The sequence below is a fragment of the Copadichromis virginalis genome, linkage group LG17 (genome assembly GCF_057382275.1).
Source record: "Copadichromis virginalis isolate Kocher_CV1m ecotype Utaka linkage group LG17, C_Virginalis_male_GT1.1, whole genome shotgun sequence".
Classification (NCBI taxonomy): Eukaryota; Metazoa; Chordata; class Actinopteri; order Cichliformes; family Cichlidae; genus Copadichromis; species Copadichromis virginalis.
The window spans coordinates 37,239,811-37,266,403 of record NC_140634.1 but is presented as its reverse complement, the minus strand read 5'-3'; the positions used below and the strand labels follow the sequence as shown (position 1 = coordinate 37,266,403).

The window sequence follows — 26,593 nt, the reverse complement described above, 5'->3', positions numbered from 1 at the left end:
TGTTGTGGATGTGATTCGTCTAGTTTTTCCCATCATACTGGTTACTGAAACACATGTTACACCCAGAATAACTGTTGTATGCTCTCTAAGATTTATTAGTCTCACCAAATTTTAGGCATTTATTGAGTCATGACCCTATGGCATAAAAATCTGATTTGGCAATATCCATGCAGCCAATTTTCTGATAGAGATTTGTTGCATTTGTGGTATGACTCCAAACTCCACATTATGTATTTTGGTGACTTCAGGTTTATATGTAAGAACTTTAATGCGTTATTTTAGAAATACTTACGCAGCTTGTGAATTCAACTAGTCAATCCAGTTTAAAAATGATTTATCCATAATTTTTTAGTGAGATATTTTGTTCCCCTTCAGGAAAAAATAAATAAATTAGATGCTGTTAGATCAGAGAAACAATTGGGCAATTATGAAGTTAAACTGATAAGTTAAACTAATGAAAGAATTTAACTTTGGGCCAAGCTGCTTTACAGATGACTAGAAACTCTAAACTTGATTATTACTTTTCCAACTACCTGCCTCAAGTTTTGAGGTAGTACAGTAGTATTGCCACTTGGGGAACACTTTCCATAGGGTTTAGGAGTTCATGGGATTTTGGAATGTTGGCACAGGAGGTGGCTATCCTCAAACTGTTTCCACAAAGTTAGAATGATGAAATTGTCCAAAATGTCTTGGTGTGCTGAAGCATTAAGAATTCCTTTGACTGGAACTAAGGAGGCGAGCACAACTCCTGAAAAACAACCCCACACCATAATGCCCCCTCTACCAAACTTTACACTTGGCAAAGTCAGACAAATGCCGTTCTCCCGGCGACTGCCAAACACAGACTCATCCATCGGATTGCACGACAGAGCAGTCTGATTCGTCACTCCAGAGAACACATTTCCATTGGTCTGCAGTCCAGTGTTGGTGGGCTTTTACACCACTGCATCTGACACTCTGCAGTGAGCTTGGATGCAGCTGCTCGGCCATGGAAACCCATTCCATGAAGCTCTCTGTGCACCGTTCTTGAGCTAATCTGAGGCCATGTGAAGTTTGGAGGTCTGTATCGATTGGCTTCAGAGAACTGGTGACCTCTGCACACCATTTGCCTCAGCATCCACAAACCCCCGCTCTGTGATTTTCTGTAGTCTACCACTTTGAGGCTGAGTTGCCGTAATTCCCAATCACTTCCACTTTGTTTTAATGCCACTAACAGTTGACTGTCGAATATTTAGTAGGGAGGAAATTTAATGACTGGTCTTGTGTCAGGCGACTGGTGCATGTGCATTTAAGGTTTTGTAAGTGAGCGAGAGGGATGTTAACTGTATTTTTAAACATTTGTATGCACTGAAAGAGAAAACGATCCAATTCGGGAAGCTGAACTTAATACGCTGTGCATAAATAATCACCATTTATTCAGGTTTGGATGTACGCATTTGTAAAATAGTTTCCATGTGATCACAATGCTTCATATTTGTATCTGGATCGGAGCACGCATTTGTGAGTCCTCAAAAGTTGCATGACTACATTTGTTTATGCTTGTGAATCATATTGTACGCATTCGTAACACTTTTGAGGCAAATTTCTCTCCATAGAAATGGGGCCAAATGCATGCTGATCGACTGTTCTTTTGTTTGGTGCTTCTTGCGTACTATTTCTGCTGTAACCTTCCTCTCGAAAAGTACCTCACACATTCACACACAGAAGCAGTTACACAGCTTGTAAAGTACTTTGAGTGGCCAGTATGACTAGAAAAGTGCTATATAAATGCAGTGCATTTATCATGTACAGTGAGATGTCGGGGCACACGCAGCTTTTAGTAGAACATTTGTTCTATCTTCAAATTTGGGATCCACCAACAATGTACGAGACCGAAACAGTTGTCTGTCTCTCAGAAAGCTTTTCTGTCTTTTTCGTCAGTCGTTTTCACAATGAACTGAACAGTTCTGCTCTGTAGATCGTGTACATTGGAAAGCCTGCCTGCTTTTCCTCTCTTTCTCAGATTGGAGTTGTCGTCCTTTATATTACAGGCAAAGTGGGGATGAGTGAGCAGTCCTCTCAGGGATTAACTGCTGACTGACTCCAAAAGTTGAAGGCAGACTTTCTCGTTACGAGACATGTAAAAATCTTCTCAACACATGCGTACACGCACAAGTACACACAGTCCTAAGGTTTTTCCAGTGTTGTTCCAAAAATCATATCGCTCAATATTCCCCCAGAAAAGACTACACAATGGCTGCTCCCAAATCTGATTGGTGTTATTTGTAAGTCAGCCTAAATCTCAGAGAAGCTACACACACAAATGGAACAGGGCTTACTAATCCATTTGTAAGGCAATAGGCAGGCAAACAGGCAGGGGAGAGCTTGCCAAGTGTTGTAATCACAACTAAAGATGATGAGCCCACTCCCTTCCGCTACAGTACTGTGTGCGTTTGTATCTACGCGTACATTTGTGTGTGTGTTTTGTGTGCATTTGCATGTTTGTCCTACATCGCCTCCTTTAGAAAACTGTGACAAGAGAGGGAGAAAATGAATCGGTATCAAGTGGATAATCTACAAAAGTACACTAGGAGCTTTTCCACCTTATGCAAGTCCCCCGCTCATTCATTTGCAGCTACCACGCAATCTCTCTTAGAACAACAACAAGCCGGCAATATGAGTTTTGAAAAGGCGGTAATTGTAAGCAGGTTGGGGAATAAATTAGAATGATGACAAAATACAGAGATAAATCCAGCTTAAGAGAGATGTACGCCACTGTTTATTTGATTTCAGCTTTTCTCTCTATCCTGCTCTTTCTCCCTCCCTCATTCCTGATCTTTTTTAGTGGGGTGGAAAAATGGATTTTTGTCAGCGATTTGGCCCTGAAATAGCTTATTGTCTAAGGCAGCCACTGTGCGGGTACAACGTCAACATCACATGTGTGTGCGAACGCGCTCGCCTGTTTCCATGGGGAGTAATGGCCGTGGAAGTGTGTATTGGCTCTGCTGGCACAATACGCCACTGTGCTCATTGGTTTAGACTGGTGTGTGTGTTTACAGTATGTGTGTATGTAGTTCTATAGACTCTCTTGTTGATATTTATAGATGTAAGAATTCTGGTATGAAGGGGCGAGGGTAAGAAGAATGTGGGGAGCAAAGGGGGGAGGGTCAGGCAGAGGAAAGGGAGTAGGAAGGAAAGGTTCTTTAAGATAGAATTATTGACTGTCGCCTCCAGCTTTTTTCGTTCTCCTCCTTCCTCTAACTTTCTGTGTCTTTATTCTGTAAACCATCAGTTTTACTTCTCATGTTATGAGTCAGAGCAATTTGTCACATAGAAGCCCTGTGTGCTGGAAAGTCTGATGACCACTGGACTCAGTATGGCTGCAGTTTACTTCACCATACATGTGCCTTTAATGGGAGAAATGTCAAAAAGCTGAAAAAGTCAAATAGTCAAACTTATATTTATTTGTGACTTTCCCCCTGATAAATCTCCCTTTCTCAGTTTCACCCTCTTTGATTTTTTTTTAAAAATAAAAATTTTATGTACCACAAGATAGTCATACAATTACTTTATTTTATTGTTTTCTTCTTTGTGTCCAGGTTTGAAGGGGCTAAGTGGACAGAGCAGCTGATTACTTCTGGATATTTTTTTCCTTCATATTGCTCATCAAGTAACTGGTAAGGGCCTTTTTTCCTGTTAAGAGTGGTGCACTTTATAACTCAGATATTCCAGATATAGTCTATTGTTTTAGTCTACATAGGCATACAGCTATGGGAAGAAAATGTGAACCCTTTATTATTTTCCAGATTTCTGCATAAACATGACCTGAAACTTTAATAAGTTTCTAAAGTGAGGTTTAAAAATTAAAAACATTAAAAATATTAGACAAAATAGTTTTAAGGAAAACGATCCATTGCATATCAGTGAAGAGAAAAAGCATTTGAAATGTTGCTTTTAGTGTCTGAGTTGATCCCATGTGCAGCAGTGACTGCAGCTAAATGTTTAAGGTGCCCGGTGAACCGTCCTTTGGGTTAGCACTGAAGACTTTTAGACCATTGTCGTACTCAGAACAGCTTCAGGTCTGAGGTCTGTGTCCTCATATTCAGTGCTCACTTCAGGCTCTTTTCAGTTATTTCTGTCATTGTTTCCTATCATCATACCTTTTCCTATCATTTAGATCACTGACAGATGTCCTGATGATTTTAGAATTGAATAATTTTATTGCTTCATCAGTGATGACAAGCCATATTTGCTCAGATGCAGCAAAAAACCAAAGATGCCAATGCCACCATGTTTCTTGATTGGGATACATTTTTAATAGTGTGATGCATTTTTTTTTTCTTGCTCCATATATATAACCCTTCTCACGTAAATGAAAATGTCTATTTTAATCTCATCTATCCAAGAAACACTGTTCAAACAGTCTTCTGACTCATGCATGTGCAGATGGGAAGCGCTCTCTGCAGAGAACAGTGCTTTCTCCTTGCAGCCCTGCCATACACACCATTGTTCTTCAGTATCCTCCACATGATAGACTGAAACTGAAACATGTCACAAACCAGTGCATGAGAGCTTTCTAACAGATCATCTAGTGATATACAGTAGGGCTGCCACGATTAGTCGACTAGTCACGATTGCGTCGACTATCAAAATCGTCGACGACTGACGCGTCGTTCGAAGCTTTGTAAGATCCCAAAAGACGCAGGAATAAGTAGTAGGATTTAAGAGTGTAATAACGGACTGAAACAGAAGATGGCAGCACTGCATGTACAAGGATGCCAGCTGCCGTTAAACCCCGAAGAAGAAGAAGCTGTATCCCAGAATTCATAGCGCAGCCCAGCTCAGTTTCCAACAATGGCGGCAGCTATTTAGTTTTAATATTACTCTTATTATTCTTTCTGGGTCACAAAATAAACGATTAACATATTTTCAGGCGAGAATGTAGCTGTGTAAACTTCAAACATCTGCTCAGTTTATCAAGACACCGCATATTTTCAAAAGCGCTCCGACGTTTTCGGAGACGTCTGTTACCCACTAGCTCGATAGCTAGCCGGGGGCTAGGCTAACTAGAGCCGTGAAAACACCGGACTCCCGGCAAATCGTTTTCAAACCCACCGCCGTCTTTCGCTACTCAGGTTAAACATATATGAGTCACTTAGATAACTTGAAAATGTTATTGTTTGGCTTTTTTTAGTATTTTATTTGTTCCTGAGTAAATCGGTTTGGCTGAGATTAAAGTTATAGTTTTTACACAGCTGAATAAACGTGAAGCAGACAGCTGATTATCAGAAGTGTGAGATGCTCGAGAATTTACTCCAGTGTCCTGTTATATTTTAGATAGCAAGGAGTTTATTAAACTCTCCCTAACTTATTAAACTTAGCTTGCGGTTGGCAAGTTCTAGTTTATTACAGCATGAATATTGTCTTTAATGCGAAGTCTTCACAAAATAAAACGAACCCCACTAAAGAGGAAATCAAACCAGTGTTGGATTTAAACGGACTAAACATAGCAGGTGTGAAAACGCCCTGAGACTCATATGCCTCTATCTCTGGAACTTTCACTACTCATCTCAAAACTTTAAGAAATAAATTCGACAGTTTGAATTCCTATAAATATAAGGACATGTCACAGTGGATAGAACTGTGTGGTGCGCAGGGCCCGGAGTCAGAAGAAGACAGTGAAAGCAAAACCAGATACAAGACAAATGACCATAAAATAGCGTGGTAGTGTTTTCTTGCTCTTTGTGTGTTTGCACGTGTGAGTGGAAATCCAGACAGTGTGTGTGTCAAAGCAGTGTCACGATCACAGATTGCAGACCCATCGCTGCTTTGCTGAGGAGACTTAGTTGGCACTGGTTACACTGACCATGCTCCGTGTGTGTGCGCGTGCGTTCCACTGTGTACTTGTATGGATGTATGAACGTTTGTCGCGGCCTTGTCAAATCAGCCATGACTCTGCCTACTGCGTGTGTGCCAACCAGGGGTGACCTTTTTCTCTGTGTGTGCGCTTGGGAATGTGTGTGTATATGCGTGCCGTGCTGCAGGCAGGGAAAGTCCCTGTCTTCACTGTGCTGGGGAGTTGGAGGGGACACCTCGTTCATCTGTGCTTGGGTGAGTTTGTGTCATTGTGGGAGTTTCCCATCAGATTGAGAGGGGTTGATGTTCTACATCAGTTTGATCACACTTTTCTAACGTCTGACTTCACGCTTTTAGTATTCGACTTCTGCATTTTGTAAGCACCAAACAGTGTGTGAATTGTCATCGGGAAATAACTCAAAGGCTCAGAAGGGAGCTGTGACACCTGCATTTGCTTGTTTCCCTTGCATTTTCTCTCTTTTGGCCTGGCATACATGTGTGACGACATGTTGAAGTCTTCTAATGAACTGGATAATTTGCCAGATGGAGATATAATCTTGGCAAATGATACCTAAAGTACTACATTACTGTCATTGATCTACTGTATGATGTAGGAATGCTGAAACATTGCTGTACATACAGGGATTTTTAATGTATAGTCATCTATCTTACACTTACGTTATCATCAGCCTGCTGGGAGTATCGGGACATTTCGCCTGGGGGTTGTTTTGGCCTGCTGTGAACAGTAAGAAGGAATGAGTATCAGGACAACACTCTGAGTCGCGCAGCAGCAATGTTCACAAGTTTGTGGGCTAAAAATGCACATGAATCCGTGCATGTAGGCCTCTCCCTGAAGGTACCTTCTGCTCTACAGATAACAGAAACAAACGTCTTTGTGAAATGGAAAGGAAGGGCGGAGGAAAGAGGAAAGGACTTAAAAAAAAGGTGTGAGTAACAGTGGCAATGCATCTAATAATGCAAAGTTTAAGGCCAAATAAAATACAACTTAACTTCCATCCCTTACCTATCAGCAAATACCTTTTTTAAACTTTTTTTAGTCCTAAATTTTTGTACTTTTAACATTGTGATATTTCAAACGGAGCTTTTTTCTGAAGCTGCTGTGGGGTTAGTTCAAGACGACGTTATATCGTCAGAACAGTAAAGTCAGAGCATACCCTGCTGTAGGGCTCTGTCTGGCTCTAAATACAAAATGAACACCCTTAAATAAGAGCTTAAATCAGGAAAGTGTTTACTGAGGTCATAGGTCATGCCAGAAGTAGGGTCAGTATAGTATATGATGCAGTGTTTTATCCAGTAACTGAGAATGGTGCTCAATATGTTTTATTTAAAGACAATGTATTTCTAATTGATGTTATTGCATCTCAGTCTATCAGCACTGAAGCAAGCCTTGCTCTACTTTCCTTAACATATATTAAACAGATACGATCCTCCATGAAAAGTCCCTTAGAGCATCTCCCTGCAGTAAATCTGCTTTTCTCCATACGTGCTTGTTAATTAGCTCTGTTCCATATCTTGCTGTGTGTTTCTAATGCCAAACAGATCTCATGTCCTCCCTCTCTCTCTCTCCCAGCACTGTCCAGAGCTGTACGAGAGCTAATTGGCAGCTCGCTTGCCTGCCGCGACGGTGATCATGCAAATGTATTGGTGCTTACCAATAGCCGGGCCCATCAAAACATTACGACGGCCATTACCCAGAGCTGGGGCTGGCCTAACGAACATATGCTCCCCCGCCCGACAACCTCCCCCCAATTCCTAAACTCTTATTTATGTGTTTAATTTAATGTGCGAGGGAAGAATTTCCGAAATTAAATTTGGTTTTCGTTGGTGCCTCAAGAGAGTGGCAGCGTTATAATAACATGGTAATTTTTTACACGTCTTTATGAGAAATGAGAAAATTAATTCTTTCTGACAAGCTGTAATTATTGGGCTTGGAACAGTTGCAGCTGAACAGTTTGGGCTGTGGTAGCCTGGCAGTGAGCTGAAAGAGGGAGAGAGAGAGAGAAAAGGGGGGTGGAGGAGAGAGAGAATGGAAACACAGTGAGACCGAAAGGGAGAGAAAGAGTTTAGTAGTGAAGCCAGAATTGTATACAGTCACAAAGGAGAGAGACAGAGGGAGAGAAAATGGGAGGAGAATGATGATAATGATCCACAAGGGCAAAGGAGAAGCCAGTAAGGTGGTGGAAGACCCGGGGTGTGAGGGGACAAAGTTGAAAGAAATGAAGAAAAAAAGAGGACAAGCTGAAAGATGTAAGGTGAAGATAAAAGGGGCAGAGTTGGTTCAGTCAGGATAAATACGAGTAGGCACAGGAGGTGAGGGTTGGGTGAAAAATGGAGAGAAGAGAAGTTGATGAAATTAGAAGAAAAAGACGAAACAAAAGGGCGAGGGTTAGAGGAAAAAAACAGCAGCAGCGTGATCAGCTGGATAGTAGCATAGTATAGATGAGGGGAGAAGGGCAGAGTGTGCATGCTTTGGAGGGATAAGTTGAGAGGAGACAAGGTTATAAGAAGTTATGATAGAGGGGGTTGAAAGTGGAAGAAGATGGAGTTAATGCAGAGCACTCGAGGTTAGACAAAAGGAAGAAATAGAAGGTAAGCGGTAGTAGGTGATGAAGAGTAAAAGATATGATGGTGATACAATACAGGAGAGAAGATGAGGATGAAAGGCAAAAAGGAATGTGGATGGGGAGGGAAGGAATGTGAGGAGGACAGGTTGGATTAAAGAAAGAAAAGCAGAAGATTTACTGAGGAGAAAGTAGAATGCTAGTAGTAGCTAATGGTTCAGCAGGTGTGAGGAAAGAAGGGAATGGGTTGATGATGTGTGTGAGCACGCAGTGTTTGGTTGGGAGGGATAAGAGTTGTTTGACAAACTCAAGAGAAGAAGAGTTATGAATCACTGGAGAGGTACACAGATGGCACAGTATGAGGGACGGGAGGTACTGATGGAGGTGGAGGAGGGTGTTGCGTTAAAGGAAAGAAAAAGACAGGAACGGGATAGAATATAGGAGTCGGGAGAGGGGTGGAGATGGAAGGTATTGTAAGGAGTCATGTCTCGCTTTGTTAAATCAGGCAGGAGTTCCTGTCTTCTTATATGATGTCATCAGAGGAAGCTCCTCTACAGCATCAGCAGCGCCGTCTGTGTCAAGGTTATAACACATTAATATGCACAGTCTACAGCCGCCTGGCCTCACTCCAGGCCTGCTTAGGTTCTCTCACACAAACGCGCACACACACGCAGAGACACACACACACAAAGCATCAGCATCTGCTCACACTTACAGAGCTTCTTCGCCTTTGCTCCATCAAGCGCTGGCACACATTCACACATATACACTCACGCAGACACACACGCATTCACGCACAGCTTCCTCTTCTTTGTATCATCATGCGCTGAATATGGAACATGATATTGATATTATGCAGCCATATTGTTTCTGTACCGATATTCACTTAGGCTGCTATAAAAGCACTTTTACAGCTGTGCTGCGATTCGCTTAATGACCCACTACTGTGTGTGTGATTGTCTGTGTCTGTGTGTTTGTGTGCATGCAGGCAAGTGGTTATTTGTTTTCTCCAAGTATCTGTGTCTTAGAAGGAGAAGCTGTGTTTGAGTCAGCCCTTTACATTTCTGTGTGAAAGTGTGTTCCCATTAAGGTTTGAATGCAGTCTTCAGCCAGTGTTATTCAAATGTATGTTTAAATGTTTATCAGTAGGGCAGTTTTAAATACTTTTTTTTTTGGTTAGGCTTAATTGGAAGTCTAATTTCCAGCAAGAACCCTGGGAGTCCCATTTAAACTCACATGGTACTTTGAATTATTAGTTTTCCCCGTGTAACCGGTTTCTGCTTCACCCCGCTGCAACAGGTCAGCCCAAACGGACTCCTCGACTGTTGCGTTGTGTTTTTAAGAAGACAAGGAGTCTCTGGTTGATCGTTGCCACTTTATTTCCTGAATGGAAACAACTTCTGTGAAAATTTCGACAGCACAGTTGTAACCTCAGCTACCTTGTAGTACTTGTATATCCCATACTATGATTTACTCATTGAAAGCATCCCCATCACTTCATTCACACTTAATTGTGATCATTTTTTTAAAGTTTGTTGTTATTTTTTTTTTCATTTCTATATTGTTTGTGTTTAAATATATGGAACGACCTGATGAAACTGGTAGCCAGGCTGTGACACACTAAGATTACAAACTGTTCATTTTTAATTTTGATTAAACGTATGTTGGACTTGAATGTTTGCTATTTCAAGGGCAATATTATTAAAGGAAAAGCCCAACAGCCTTCAGATATTAACTTGTGTGTCAGTTTTCATGGCAGTGGTCTCAGCTTTGAGACTTTGACTTCATCCCTTCATTTATTATTCATTTATTGTACTACTAGTAACAGGCTTAAAGGACTGATATGTAAGTATATAAAGCAATAATGTGCTGACTACAATTGTAATGTTGTGCTCTTCCAAAACCCTTCCTGTTTCTTCACTGAACGTGTTCCATTTTGTCCTGTGCTGTTAAATGTTTCATCCTAGTGAAGGCATGATGGGACCCCCTGGGGATGAGGCATCTGCCCACCCGGCCACACGCTGAATTATACATGACAGTGCAGGACAGAGTGTGTGACTGTGTGTGTGTGTGTGAGCATTTGTAGGTGTCACAGAGGGAAGTGTCCGCTTTGTAGCGTGACTCTGTTTTCCTCTGACATACACTGAGTTGTCCTAGGTTGTATATTGTCTGTGATGGCTTTTCTGTGCTTGCAAATGTTTGTATCACTTAGTGTTATGAAGAAACTTCATTTTTAACGTGGTGAATCAAACCTGTTCCAGTTCAAGATGGGGCACCGTAGTTTTGCCAGAATCTCTCGGTGCCAGAACAAAACCTGCAAGCGCCCATTCTGGTGAAGGTAGGAAAAAAACCCCCAGTTTATTCTGGCTTGTTTGTCTCAGGGGTGCTTGCAGGATTTGCTTCTGCTAAGTGGTGCTGGGAGATGATATGGAGGAATATTCTGCACATGGCTAAGTATGTCATTGCCAAAACCTTCTCCAAGAATCTCATTTTGACTTTTTTAATCTTCTACAGATCCTGGACCATTGCGTTGTGAAAAAGTAAATTTCAGATAAATTCCAGTGTTGCTTTTTGGGTGTTGAATGTGTAAGAAGCAACACACACTGCTGGTCACGGTGCGTTGTTTCACGTTGGCTCGTCAGAAAAACCCACCTACTTATTTTCCAGTGTTATTTTGCATCTAATCTTTAGAGAAGCAGTTTTTATGTTCACATGCCAGCCTTTGTTGGTGTAGGCATGCTGATACACTGAGAAGCTAATATATATAAGGTCCTGTTTGAGTTGCCCATTTATCTCGTTTAATGCTGATTATATACAGTATCTAATCAGTAATCAACAGTTTTTATTACTTTGAAGCAGATTGTTGAAGAAGTTATCACAGCTGCAGTTGTTTGATAGTCACCCTGCTTGTAAGGTAACCAACACAAACATATGCGAATGAGGAAGCGTTCTTATATAACTCACAGTGACGATGGAGTTTCACATTAATAACATGGGTGCACCTAATAGGAGGCTGAGAGGGTCCGGCCTGTATTTTTATATATAGATGGTGATCACCAGGCCAAACTAAGCATAGATCCGCTCTTTATCAGACATTATGGGCTAATAAGTACAAACCAAAGTCTATAGTTATTTAGTGCCTGTGAACCAGTTTTGAGGTAGTTACTTTTTTCATCATATGTACCGTGTATGTACTGTTGTTCAGTAACCAGTGTAGCTGCCAAGATTCAATCAAAGAAAATGTGTTGTCGTGTAAAAGTTCTGCTACAGAAACATGCAAAAAGAGCGTTATGTCTGAAAAGTTAAATGCTATATCCTCACCGTGCGTGTTTGTGTGTGATTGATTGTTTCATGTGTGGCCATGTGTGCAGGTATGTGTGTTCTTCACCTGAGATCTTGCTACTGTAGCTAATGAAAGCCCCATCTCTTAATGCAAATGAGGCTGTTGTTAACCCCAATCACAGAGGTCGCCGAGTGTGCATCAATCCCACATCTCCCTGAGTGCTTCACTGGCAGCACGCAGTGGTCCCCACCGCTCAGTAGGCCCACAGGTAATTACTGGGAACCAGAAAGGGAGAGGGCCAGGGGAGTCAGGGTGACATGCATGTCACTAGTGCTTTTTTTTTTCTCATGTCATTTTTTGCCAAACAGAGGGTTGGGTTGCACATAGGGTCAAGTGCAAGTGTTGTCTCCTACCACACCCCTTCCTCCAAAACCCACACGCTCAGAGTGTGACAGGTAATTACAGCATGAGAGTGGCTGCGCTGTATGTAAGATTGGAAGGTCAGGCCCACTGTCTGCTCCCTCAGGGCCACTGAGCGTCACCTCTCTGACTAGATCTACAATCAGTTCCATTAGTACCATGTCTGTCTGACCACCTGTTGTGTGTTGTGTCCTCCAGTTAACTGTTTTATGGTCAGCCTGTTTCCTGTCTGGTACTTTGAAATTGTATGTGTTGTGTAAGCTGCAAAGAAAAATGGCAATGTCCTGAATTAGAGCACTGCAGTGACTGTTTTTACCATTTAATACCAGCTTTTGGATTGCTGCACAGTCTATAACAAGCGATTTTAAAATGTACCTGTTGACAACTTAATACTTGCCCTTTAAATACACCATATTAACAAAAGTATTCACTTGTCTGCTTTCGCACACATATGAACTCGAGTGACATCCCATAATGGCTTCAACTCTTCCCTGAAGACAAGGTTTGGGAGTGTATTTCTGAGAATTTTTGACCTTTCTTCGAGTGACACTGATGTTGGCTGAGAAGGCCTGGCTCGACTGGACTTGTTGCACAGGTGTCACAGGTGCAGAAGCCGTCTGCACGCCTAGGTGCTGATTTTACACATATGTGAAAACCACTTGGGACACCTGAATTCAATTATTTGGATAGGTGACGGAATACTTCTGGGATTGAACGCTATAATGTATTATATTGACGAACTCATAATTCAGTTGTGACATTGTGCATTGTGACACGCATGTCCATTATGTTACATTGTGTCATTAATTTCCTGTCTGTTAGTCCTCACAGCGACTCTAAGGCTGTGCCGAGCCACATCATGGAGGAAAATCATTTGAGCTGCTTGTATCTATGACCTAGTTCTTTTGGCGACTACCCAGAACTCGTGACTATAGATGAGGATTGGAACATAGACTGCCTGTTGGGGTTGGCCGATCTGCTCCACAGTCCAGTCGTCCTATCACACCTCTGTGCGGTTGCCAATAACTGATGCATTGCTGCTGGGTTGGGGGATGGGGCCTGTGTGCACCTAGTTAAGGTAACGCTATCCACTCTCCATGATGTGACTGTGTGACCAAAACACATAAACAGATCAGTGCTATCTGGTGAGATAGGCAGACAGACATACAGATTTATTTCCCACTTCTAGCGTGAGACGAAAGACACAGACTGTATTTCAGCTGAACAACTTAAAATGGTATCAGACATGTTACTTTACTTTCTTCCAGGCTTATGCTTTTGACTTGCTCAGACTATGTTTTGGGGGGTGGGTTTATGCACCAGTTTTTTACTGACAAACACACCCAGTGGGAAAAAAGTTAAGGAAGGCAGATAAATTCAATAACAGGCAGATAACAAAACAAAAGGCAGAAATGACTTCCTGTTTTGTCTCATTTTGTTTATGATGGATCAAGCAGCTGTTCCCTCCACACACACAAGAGGACAGAGGGCTGACCATGAAGTTGTCTGCGTGCACTGGTTGTATGCCGACTTTAATAGGGCAGATTACATTTAAATTTGATATGAATCTGATAATAAGTTATCGCATTAATTCCAATACAAGCTAAAAAAAAATAGCCACGATTGGCATGCTGTTAAAATATGATAAGATCCCAAGATAAATTCCTGGTCTTGGGCTAACAACTGTCCCACAACTCTAAAGAAATAAACAGATATTTAATTTAATTTTACTTCACATTAAAATATGATTGATTACATGAAGTTTAAAATAGAAGGTTTCAGGATTGAAGAAGGCTGGCAGTAACAAGCTTTACCAGAGGGACCAAAGATCTGTGTTGTGCATTTCAAAGCCCTTTGGCGCAAATTCTTTGCTCTTGTTATTTTAGCTATATTAAAACGCAAACTTCACTGCTGTCAAAATTCCCATTTTGCAAATATTAATACACACTTGCTTGGTCTAAACTGTATTCTAACAGTTGGAGACTTGTAATCTATGGTATCCAGATGAAGAATACATGTTTATATACAGTACATTTATGTCTCTTTACTGTGACTTTGATGTAAATAAAAATCAAGCTGCTTTGAATATTGTGGTTTAACAGAAAACCAAGTTGTGACACCTCTAACCCCCGCCTTTATCTCTAGTTAATATTCACTGCCTATATATCAATATATCAAGGTTCCTCTCTCTACGCCACTGTTTGTACATGTTGAACTACAAGCCATTGTTTATATGTAGGATGAGATATGACTGCTTTCCCCTGAAGAGCACTTGACCATCAAAAGAACATGAGCGTTTCCCCACTGGGGCAATAATGGCCACCTTAACAGTATCATGCGCTCAACCCTACAGGCAATCCATGTCCTTCTGCTTAAATGCGTTTGCGAGACAGTTTTTCACTGGTTTAAATAACAATGCCAATCCCTGTTTCTCCCTTGTCTCGCAGCAAACCGGTTAAAGGCCTCCAACAGATTCTGTATTCGATCAGTTTTGAACGATTAGGTTTGCCAAGCCAAATTAGGTTTGAGGATGAGCCTTTGTGACCCACGTAGCCCGAAGGTGCTTTTGCCCTCTTCACTTATTAACTTGTTTCTGTGCAGACGCATTCACAGATTTTTGTCTGCGTGTGAAACTCTGGATTCTATTAATCCATTCATCGGCACATATTTTACTCGTCATGGTCTTATCTGTTTACAAGCAGTCCATAGGTTATGTGACTTTGTGAATGACACATTTGTGTGTCCTCCTGAATACAGAATATTACATTTGTTTTCTTCCATAACAGCTCACATGTGCGTCAGAGCGCACAAGAAAACAAGATTACAAAACATGTTAATTGTCATAGTCGTGGTAGGGTTGCACGGTTATGCACTGAGTGTCTCTGACACCTCACACCAACGAAACCTCTCGGTTGGCTGGGACCTTTGTGAGTGGAATTTGTCTGTGTTCCCTTACCTGCTTGGTTTTTCTTTGGGTGCTTCACCTTTTTCCCCACAGTCCAAAGACATGTATGTTTGGTGAGTTTGTTGGTTGTACAGTAGGTGGTGATGTGAGAGTGTGTGTGTCTGCCTCTCCCTGTTAGCCCTGTGATGACTAGGGACCACAGTGTATCCTGTCTTTTGCCTGCTGACAGATGGGATAGACTGCAGATACCCAATGACCTAGTTGAATAAGCAGTTAAGAAAATGGATGGATGCCTAGCTTGATACTCATGGTCGTGTGAACTGACCGTTTTGTCTACTCTGGATGCTTTTCCTCAAGTCCCGTGATGTAAATCCGGGAATACAAATATCAATCAAGGACCAAGTGACTAAGCAAAACTTGCCAACATTTTTAGATCATATAAGATTCTACACGGACAGGCCATTTCATTAGGCGCACATCTTCAGCTAATAAGATGGGAGCGTCTCATTAAGGCATGTAGACGTGGTCTAGACAAACCAAGCATCAGAATGATTTGAATGTGCTCTGTGTTATATTCAGTTATTGAACACAGTGTACCCATATTCTAATGGCTCCTTCCACCAGATCATCTCAAACTGGTTTCTTGAGCATGAGAATGAGTTCACTGTGCTTGAGCCCGGCCTCCACAGTCTCAAGCCAGTACATCACCTTTTGGATGTGGCGGAACATGAAATTGGCATCATGGATGTGCAACTAAAAAAAATCTCCAGTAACCGTCTGAAGTCATCGTGGTAATATGCACCACGATCTCTGAGGAATTAAGAATTAAGGCAGTTCTGAAGGCAAAGGGGGCTCTAAAGTATATGACATACATTTTAAAAAGAGCACAGCACAGCTGATCATCCTGAGTACGTATATAAACCATGTTAAATGTAAAGCGTACACAAACGAATATATTGCACTGAGATGAAAGCCAAAACCAGCGAGTGCATGGAGTGTGACACTATCCCACTGCACCGTCTCCCTCCCATCATCTTCAGCACTGTGCTCACCAACAGCATCAACAGCCACAGGTGCTGAAGATTTTTACTCTTTTGGCAGCACATGCTGCAAAATCCACTTTGTTCTTAACCCCAAATGGTTTGTACTTTCCTTGAATTTTACCTTGCTCATATTAACCCTTTCCATGTGGATGTGTTCTTTAATTAAGGCATTAAACACAAATCAGAAATGGGTTTCAAGGTGTGATTGTGCCGTTTTTCTTCTTCTTTTTTTCTCGATACCTTTATGCATCGTGCTGAATTATGCATTCTCCCCTCCAAAACAAAAGCTGTGGGTGGAGTTAGTGTAAGGCATTGAACAGAGAAGATGAGAAGGCACCCAGTGACAAAAGCAGGAGGGACTGAGAGAGAAGAGAGAGGGAGAGGGGTCCTCTTCTCTGCAATGGGCCCCAGAACAGCCTGGGTGAGCCGGCCTTTCATTATCCCCCATCCCTCTGTGATGAGGAGAAGAAAGGCGGACGTGAGAAAAAGAAAGAGAAAGAACAGACCAGAAGAGGGGAAGAAGAAAAGAAAGAGGCATTTGATAGAGCTGTGTGGAGACCGTGTGTGAATGAGCCAGTGAAGGGCAGCCATTGTCTTGCTGCGACCTCAATTTGGTACTGTACGCTCCTCTTTTTACTGCACTGTCTCGAACCACAATGCCTCCTTTCTCCTCCTCTTTACTCCCTCTCTCTCTTAAAGAAATAGGGGGATTAGGGCCCACCAAGGGGAGCTGCGTGTCTAGATTGCCAACTATCATGACTCCTCACCATGTGACGAGATGGCAACGAGATATTCTACAAGACCTTTGTTATTTGTGTTTGCTTCCATTTTTACTGGCTTTTGTGCATTATTATATTCACAAGTTAAGAGTATCATGGAAACGTAATTGTGTTCTAGGAGGAATGCTGTGTATTTTTGGACAGGCCGAGGAGGGAGGTGCAGGAGGTGAAAGACAGAGAGTCACAGGGACGGGGACAGAAAGCACAGCTGTACTTCCTGTTTACCCAGGCCTTGTTTAAGGAACAGGGGTTGCATTCATCTACTCTTCTCTACCTCTGCTGACCCCTTCTCTCCTCCTCCCTTCTCCTCTTGCTCTATTCTCCTTTAGGTCCCCCCCCCCCACCCCCACCTTTTCTAGCAGCTCCTTTTTCCCTCATCTCTTGCTGATAAACTGCATTGAACTCAGGAGGATGAGCTAGATTAGGCACTATTTGGTAGGCATGGGTTTAGTACAGGGAATGATTTGAAGGCAGAAACGATTATTAAATGTTCAAACTTGCGGCTGGTACTGTGTGTGAGTGTGGATATGACAGAGGAAGAGATAAATAGAAAATAGATGAAGAAGCAACAGACTAAAGAAGAAAGGATGACAGATAGGATGAACTTTTTAAGAAAGTTGGTTTAGTTTCTGCTGGTGCAGTTCATTTGCTAGGAAGTTGTTAAAAAAAAAGAGAGACTCCAATTGTTCATTTTCTGTCCACCAGCACATGGAGCATGTACACACATAACTCTATTAGAGAACTCAGAAGTTTGGGTTTGCTTTGATGGTGAGTAAACTAACTGTAACTCCACGCCAAAGCAGACCTTGAAGCCAATGAGAGGGAGGGAGGGTTAGAGGAAGAGAGACAGCACATCCCAGTTGTTTGTTCCACCCACCCAAGCCGAGCCCTCCCCAACCTTTCTTTGTGCAGTCGGACATCAGACTGAGATGCCGCGAAAGATGCAGTAGATTAAAAGGATTGTTTCTGTGGCTGCTATAGCCTCTATTGTACAGAGAGACGATTATAGACGAATCTGCAGTCAATTCATCACGTGTATTTATGCACAAACACACACACCCACGCACGGAAGCAAACTAGCTCGCTTATACATGCACAGATATGGTGTCAAAATGTCGGCGCGACACGACAGGACCCCTTTCATCTAAATGTGCTGTTTGACAGTCCATCTATTTGCAGTCAGTCATTAGGCCACCACACAAAACTGACTGAATGTCACTGATAGAAAAATATAGAAAAGGACACAAAGGGGATGGAAGTAAACTGCCATTTTCTTTACCAGTTTTTCTGTAACGGGTTTAAATTAAGTCTTTAGTTTAATATATCCGTTACAGCCTCTTACTTACTTTCTTTATCCCGTTTTTGAGACTTTGAGCACAGTTTGGATTTCGATTTAAATGTTGAAGAGATTTATGCCACAGTTTATTTTATTGTTGTCAAATAAAAAGCCTGCATTCTCTTCATTCTGTTATTTAATTCTTCTTTTGATTTCCCGTGATATAAAATGACCTTGAGCAGTCACCCTAAATGTAAGACCTTGTATCTGATAATTAGCATCCGGTAAGCTTGTTTACAGAGTTCTGAAATACTGAATACACATTATTCATGCGGGTTCTTTGAGAGCAGCAGGGGGCTGTATTTAGTGAAGGCTCTGCTCTTGAACTGAAGGAATCTCAGCATCTGCCCTCCCTGCTGAAGTGTCCTTGAGCAAGACACTGAACCCTTATCGGCTGTTTGAGCGTAGCTCTTCGGCTGACCCTGTGTTCTGACCTCCATGTAGGAGAGAAAAACCGAGGCTGCTTCTATTGGCCTTTTCTTTTTTTTGGAATTGATCACCCAAAAGTAAGAATATTATATTCACTAGACTCTCGCCACTGGGAGGTCAGAATGCAGGGTCAAATTCGAGACAGCGCCTTTGGGAAATGATAGGGGTTTGCTGGTTTGCTCAAGGACAGTCCATCCACCAAAAAAAAAAAAGAACTGAACCTGTGCTGGAGTTTTTGTTTTACACAAAAATCTTTTTTGTGTAAAACAAAAACTCCCGCACAGGACCTTGCTGCGTTCTGGAGGTCATAGGGCATTTTACCTAATGCCGCACAAACCTCAGCATACTCTCAAACTAGTCCTGAACCTTCCAGGGAAAATGTAAATAGCTTTTGTTTCTTTTTTTTGTTTTGTTTTTTGTTTTGTTTTTTCACAACTTTCTATCTCCAAAATGTTACTTTTTCTCAAGTTAAGAAAACAGAACTTTTTATTTATTTTTCTTTAGTTCATTTGATAAGCTTTCCTGGGCTACAAGGTCGCAGAAGCGAGCAAAATCCATAAGTCGGCCCAAACCAACAGCGGAAATAAAATTCACAATAGTAATATGCATAGGAGACGATTGTGCTCTAATTACGCTGTGGCTAAATTGCAGTCAAATGCTCTGAATTCCAAAAAAAGAATCAAGGATTACCTTCACATGTTTAAACAATTTGTTTTCGTGCTCCAGTTTGCTGCATTCCCAAACCCTCCTTTGGACTTTCAATTACAATTCATTTTGATTAAACATGCAAATACCATCCTTGATGGTGTCCTTTGTTAGCGTGGCCTTCTTTTGGCTAAAAACCATAGTCTCTTGAGTGTCCCTCATTTAATGAAGATTGAAGATTAAACAACAGGAAAGAGCCATTATTTTTGTCGGGGAATTAAAGTACCATCAATCTCACTTAATCACCTTCTTAATATCTCCTCAGACGCCAGCAGAAAGCTGTTCTCAGCTCAAGGTTAACATGCTTTGTTTTGTCAAAGCAAAGGGAGAGAGGAGAGGGGCAAACAAACAGAATAGATGGATGAAGCCACTCTGTCCACCAAGTGGACACGGATTACAGTGAACAGTGTTGTGTCGGTGGGAGGGTAGGGCCAGGAGGTTGATGTGGAAAGAAATGACAGCTATTGTTTGGCCTGTAATTATCTCTGTCTGCTTATTCGCCCGCTCATTTCCTGTAGAGACAGAGAATGAGACTGAAGGAAGAAGTGCCAGTGGTTTGCCGCTGTAGCCTTGTTAACAGGTGGTACAGTTTGTCCTTGATGACCAGCAAAGTTGCTCTCCTACTGTGTGTGTTTGTGTACATTATGCGGCTTTATGGCATTAATGGCTGGATGCCTTTTTCTTTTGTTCGCCCATGCTGCGTAATTTTTAAACTGTTTTGGGTGTTTTTTATAAAAGTTATTTTGTACCTTTTATGGTAAATGGTAAATGGCCTGCATTTGTATAGCGCTTTTCTAGTCCCTAAGGACCCCAAAGCGCTTCACACTACATTCAGTCATTCACCCATTCACACACTGGTGATGGCAAGCTACATTGTAGCCACAGCTGCCCTGGGGCGCACTGACAGAGGCGAGGCTGCCGGACACTGGCGCCACCGGGCCCTCTGACCACCACCAGTAGGCAAACACGGGGTTAGTATCTTGCCCAAGGATATTTGACATGCAGCCAGGAGGCAGCCTGGGATCGAACCACCGACCTTCTGATTAGTGGCTGACCTGCTCTGCCACCTGAGCTACAGCTACCCCTTTTAGGAAGAAGTAATATGTTGAGTTCACCTTTAGCGAAATAACTCTCCCAAGCTCTATTTATTGAAAGCGAGAGAATACTTTAGTCACAAGGATCATGTGGTTGTTTTGTATAATCTTGTTTTTAAGGTTAAAAGTGAACCATTAGGGTGCTGCTATAGCTTACTGTGTTGAGCAGGAGATCCATATCCCAAAAGGCTGCAGGGAGCTGGGGCTTGATTCCACCCTGGACCATTTCCTATGTCATCTTCTCACTTTTTCCCCACGTTCCTGTTCACTCCCTGTTGTGTTTCTGTTGTCTCTGCTTTACTTTAAAATGTAATTAAATTTCCATTTAATTGTCAGCTGAAATAAAAACAGATACTTAGATTGGCAAATAGCTAATATCGGTCAGACTTTAGTGTGTAGTGTTGCAAGCAAACTTTTCCCCCGCTGTGCTTATATTGCAGCGCTTCTTTTAATCTCTGTGTGACAGGGAGGACGACGGACCCGACCGCATACTTCAGTTTATACACTTTTATTTCCCGGTTGTCGTTTTACACACTCGGCTGCAGCTTTTCAGCTGCCAGCCACACACAACATAACAACAGCAACAACAACAACAGCAACAACAACGTCCTCAGGTGCCAGCACGTTTAATAGGGGAGGCGTGATGAGCCGATAGAGCTCAGGTGTGCCACAAACCACGCCCATCACACTCTGTAACAACCTGTAATAATTTTTTATTATTATAATTAATGAAATAAGACATTGTTAGCTTAACCAAAGTATTATTTGTTGCCTGTGTCTCACACTGACTGCTATGACCCCAAAACTAGCAACCACTAGATTGTGTAAGAGAGCTAGCAAATCTTAGCTAATTACCGTTCCCATGTGCTTTCACATTGAACTGTTTTCACCTCCCAAACGCAACTAAACTACACATGTCTGTACATTTCTACACTTTTGAAAGGGCAAGATTTTCCACCAGCTACACATCAACATTGACATTACAAGAAATTACCAAGAAAAATGTATTCAGAAAGGATCACATTCTAATACAGCAAACCTTTAGCAGTACAGTGTAACCCAAAGTTAATCCAGTCATTCACTTTGAATCCCACAATAGCACAGGTAGCAGACACCATTAACTTAGTGGGTTTGCTTCATGCACACAATTATTAGACACACAGAAGGTGTTTTCAGCACTTGACAGACACCTGTTGAACAACACTGGTACAGACAGCTGTGTTTGGAAGGTTAGAAGCAGTCGCAAATGATAATCAGCTTTCATGGTGCCTACACGGGGCAGTAATGGCCTGACTGAAACCTGTGATTCTCCAGCTGAAGAACCACTTCCCCTCCACAGAGGGAGCGCATGTAACCACGGAAACCTTCTGTAAAGCCACACAAAAGAAGCCACTGAAAACAGATGGGGATCGAACACTGCAGTTGACTATTATTGATTTAATGTTTGAGAGAGAGAGAAGGTGATGTGGACAGAAGATCAAGTAACTGCTTCTGGGTTCAAGTTCGTCTTCAGCAAGCAGCTAAACTGAATCTTTGATCTCGTGAACGTTCTCACACATTTAGATCCTTTTATCAGCCTCATCAACATTTTAACTGTAAGAAAGCACTAGAGATTGTCAGGGGAAGACAACCAAGCAATGTCTCTCATGTTTGCAATGTGGCTCTTTAGACCAGAAGTAGGACTACAATCACCAGCTGCAGTCACGGACAGTGGAGTGGGTTTCTTACCACAGACCACACCTGAATGATAGAGAAGCACCACAACAAAGACCTGATCAGTGAGGAAGCCATGAAGGAAAAAACAAAACCAGGGGCAGAAGGATGAAATGGTACCCAATTATGAGCATTTCAGAGTCTACAAAAGCTGTCCAGATGACATATTTTGGTTCAGAGGGAGCCCTGTTGTTAGACAAAGTGTGTGTGATTTCCAGGTAGATTTCTGATAGTTTCTGTTTTTTAACATATGATAATATCTTCCTTTCCTTGTGTCATATTTTACTAATTAAAGAATAGGAAATTCAATTGTTACACACGGGGTGCTGCTGATTCGTATTGCGTAATGGCTTTGGGAGTAATTCCTTCTCGTAGGACTGTTCCTCTCTACAGTACTAGTGTTTCCATCTACTCAAAATTACCCCGTAAATTAAGCAATTGACTGAAATCTTGAAACCTTAACATGTGTTGTCACCGTATACCACACACAGGACGCAGACTAGCATCATGTTTGAAACCTTAACCTGTGTCCTTTTTCTTTCGCTAAAACTCAAAGCCTCAAATAACCCCAGTTCTTGTTTGTGCGATTGCTTATGCAATACTAATTATACACATCTGACCAGTAACACGTGATTATGGGAAGAATTGGCATCAAATTTCCCCAATAAAGCCTTTTATTAACACAAACAGACGGGCTTTTCTTTGCTGTTTATTAGGTTTGTATTTGTCAGCCTGTGTCTTCTGGGGTGAACGGTTTGCAAACCAGGAATAATAAAGGACTGTCACAGAAACCCACCTGATTTGGTGCTTACTTGTACATAATGTAACACTCACACACGCATACCAAACATCACACACAGATATGGGCACAGATGCCTTAGGACATGGTTGCAAGCTCTTGCCCTGTGTAATTTTAAGTGTGTTGGAAATTGTATATTGGGGCCATCAAAGCAGTGCCCTAACCGTTAATGGCTTTACAGCTTGTTCGTTAGTTTTAGCCTGCTTAGGAGGGAGGGTGTGTGTACGCATGCTTGTGTATGTGTGTTGAAGGGAGGTGTTGTTTTGTTTAAAAAAAAGAAAAAAAAGAAAATCAGGAGTGTGTCAGGGTGAACTACATGTACACAAATGCCTGAAAACACACATCAGTAGAGGAAAGACTCGCTTGTCTATATACACACACACACACACACGTAAGCAGGAGGGGAATGTATATAGTGGAGATTGACTCATATACACAAACACACACAAATGGTAAACCAGCATGTCGATAGTCATCTCTCTTTCTGCCTCTCTCTCTCTCTGGGAGTCCGGTGAGGACTGGCCTAATTGAGCTGGCCTCAGGAAGCCCATCATTAGCCCTGCTGCTCCGGTCACACATGGCCACCAGATGTGAGTCCAGCCACAATGGAACGCAGAAGGCCACTCTTTCTCTGTCTTCCTCTTTTCCTTCTCCATCTCTCTCTCTCACACACAAACAGCCTGTTACTCTGTCACTCTTCAGCCTAATAAACTAGCTTTTGTCTCCATACGGCCATTGTCCGTTTAGCCTACCACAGCCATAAGAGAAGTCATTGGGGCCTGAATGTGATGCTTTGTACTGACAATAGACAGAAATAGGAGAGGCAGAAGAGGGAGGAAGAGAGGGATGGTGAAGGAGAGGGGGGAGTGAAGGGTAACTAGAGAGGTTTTCAATGAACTCTCTGGAATTTTTATGGCTTGTTTTTGCAGTTTGAGAATTCAGTGTTGTGGGATTATGAAGTACGGCATGGCACCTTTCTTAGCTTCCTCTCTACCTGCCTGTCCGCTGCAAGACGTTACTCGTGATTGGATGATTGTGTGTGTATATGCATGCTGTTTTTATGAGATCCAGATAAAATTAACCTCTTTAGTAAGGGAATTTGTTGTAACTCGTTTAATGTTTAAGGTAAAGGCTTAAATTTGTTACAGTTTTTGGACTGCTTTTCACTTTACACTTTAATTTGGCAATCATGAGCTTTAATTTGCTGCTACAACAGCTAACTCCTTGGAAAGCTTTCTAATAGATTTTAGAAAAGGGTTAGTGTGGTCAGCCACTGATGCCACATATTTCTAACCTTGACTGTTCACTGGACACAGCTGAATTGAATACAGGTTGAACTGTGACTCAGCCGTGGCTCTGATAGAGTTGGGATTCTGTTTTTTTCCGTCTTGTTTCACAAGCAAAAATATAGAGGATTTGGATGGGCCTGACAATGAGCAGATTGGCATTGCTATGCAAACTAAAGTTCCACATGATCTATCAGCTTTAAATTTGGTTTTTCCAAATGAGGTTTAAGACAGTTTGGGGGAAAAAAGCATTGCTTAGTGTTACTCCCAATAAATGGTTTGGTTGAATCCCCTCACTCTTACACTACATTCCATATAAAGTTTGAAATTCCAAGTTGGATTTCCAACTCGAAAAGTCGAGAAGCCAAACCCGACTTTGCAGGTTTTATGGTTTTTGCAATCTGTATTATCACTGTTGTTTATTTGTGCCGCACTAAATAAGCCACACAAAGAGCTCTGACCAGCCTCAACCCATGAAAATGGCACAGCTGTGTTTTTAAGTGCAAAAAAAAAGAAGGCATTGCATTGTACTGCTAGAGATGCATGAATGGCTTTACCTTGCCAGGGACCAAAAGAAAGCCTGCTTTTCCGACTATTGCTACTTGAAACAATGTCAAATCAGGAGTGACTTCACTCCTAGTTCTGACGTCTGGCTTCCGATGTAAAAGGGGCAGAGCATTCTCATTTTGAAAGTTGAGTTGTTGCTACCAACTAGCCTTGGTACTTACCGTCAGCTAGCTTGCTAGCCAAGTTGCTGCTGTTGGTCCTTAATGTCATCCAGCTGCTTGAATTCAGCGGTCTGAAGAACTCCAGCATCACAGCCTAGGAGAGCAGCTGGTGATGGTACCCCATAGCATTAAAATATAGTGGTAGAAACAACTGCCCTTTAATCAGAACTAAGAGAACTACTTGAAGGAATAAAAGGCAAGCAGAAATTTGACAGTACATAGACAGTGCATACATACCATATTCCATATTGAAGTAATGAAGCCTGATGTATCTGCAGCAAATACACTGAAACCACGTTCACACTGCCTTTCTTCTGTTTTCCAATTGTAAAAATGTCTTTATCTCACAGCCACTTAGGGGAGGTGTCTGTGCGTGTGCATGCGAGCGTGTGGGTTAAACTGTGGACGCATGGCAATACATGATCCATTTCGACGGCTGCCCTCATTTGAGACAAATGTAATTATCACGCGTGGCTGAGTTTTTTCTTATTATTGGAAAGTTAAGTCACTAATCTGTGAAGTTGTTCCTCGGCTGAATTAATTCAATTATCTGGCAGCACGAGTAGATATCAAGGTTTGACGTTTATGTCTTTGTGGTTATTTCTGTGTGTGTACAGTTGTGTGTTATGCATATGTGTGTTTTGATGTTAGTGTGTATTATTGTGTGCGTGTTTCTGACATGCTGTAGCGTGCACGAATGTGTGCGCGTGTAAAAATGTGTGAGAACAGACGCCATGTTTTTCAACTCCCACTGGATCAAGGCCTTTTATAATCCACTGAGCCGACATAATTCCACCTCACTTACAATGGATTTGTCTCTGCTTTGTCTCCTCATTATTGTTCTCATTCACATGATAAGCTGCTTCACGATTCCATTAGCATTCTCTTGTAGCCGCCACCACTTTAGTGTTGGGGAATCAAAACTTTTTACTCAATTTATCTTAGCCTGACCAGCTGAATAACAGCCGTGAAACATTCAGTATGGAAAATAGGTCACCTCAGACTGTTTTCATACTTTTGGGGGTACATATAAACCAAAGCATTTTATCATAATATCTCCCTTTATTCTCTGTGTAAATCAGTTAGTTTCCTGTTTTAAAAAGTATACATTGGTAACTGAACTAATCAGCATCAAGACTGGACCACATGCTTATTTATTATCTCTAGGATTTGCTGAGCTCTTTAACATTTTTTCAGCTCATTATATTATAATGTGGTTTAATGGCAAGCAGTGTGGTGCTGCAGTAGTTAGCACCCTCAAACAATCTTGAGCAAGAGGGTCTGAGCGAGCCGACTCTCTTGGATCCTGCTGTGTCGAGTTTGCATGTCTAAAGATGCATGCACGTTAGGCTAACTGGTGACCCTGGATTTGATCATAGGTGTCTTGTGGCCGGCTTCTTATTCAGCGGCAGCTTGGATAGGCTCCTCCGTAGGAGATAGCATCTACTGTAAACAGATAAAGTCAGCAGCTAAGCAAGAACTTGAAATTCAGCTCTGTAGAAACTTCTGCGATTGTTGGTTCATAGTCTCACCTTGGTAATAATTAACAGAAATTTGCTGTGACTTATTCAATGTATTGCCCGACTTTGTCACATTTTGTATTTTCCCGTCAGAATTTGAACTGATTTATTTATAAAACTACATCAATTGTCGCTT

The 26,593-nt window shown here is 41.9% G+C and overlaps 1 protein-coding gene across 1 annotated transcript in view; it reads left to right on the top strand.

Moving 5' to 3' along the window:
• The window catches only part of sox5 (SRY-box transcription factor 5), a 245,625-nt gene that overhangs the window by 100,144 nt on the left and 118,888 nt on the right, over positions 1-26,593 (top strand). Inside the window, exon 3 of the mRNA XM_085436072.1 lies at positions 3,579-3,656. The gene's annotated coding sequence lies outside the window, so the exon portion shown is untranslated. The remainder of the gene's footprint in view (positions 1-3,578; positions 3,657-26,593) is intronic.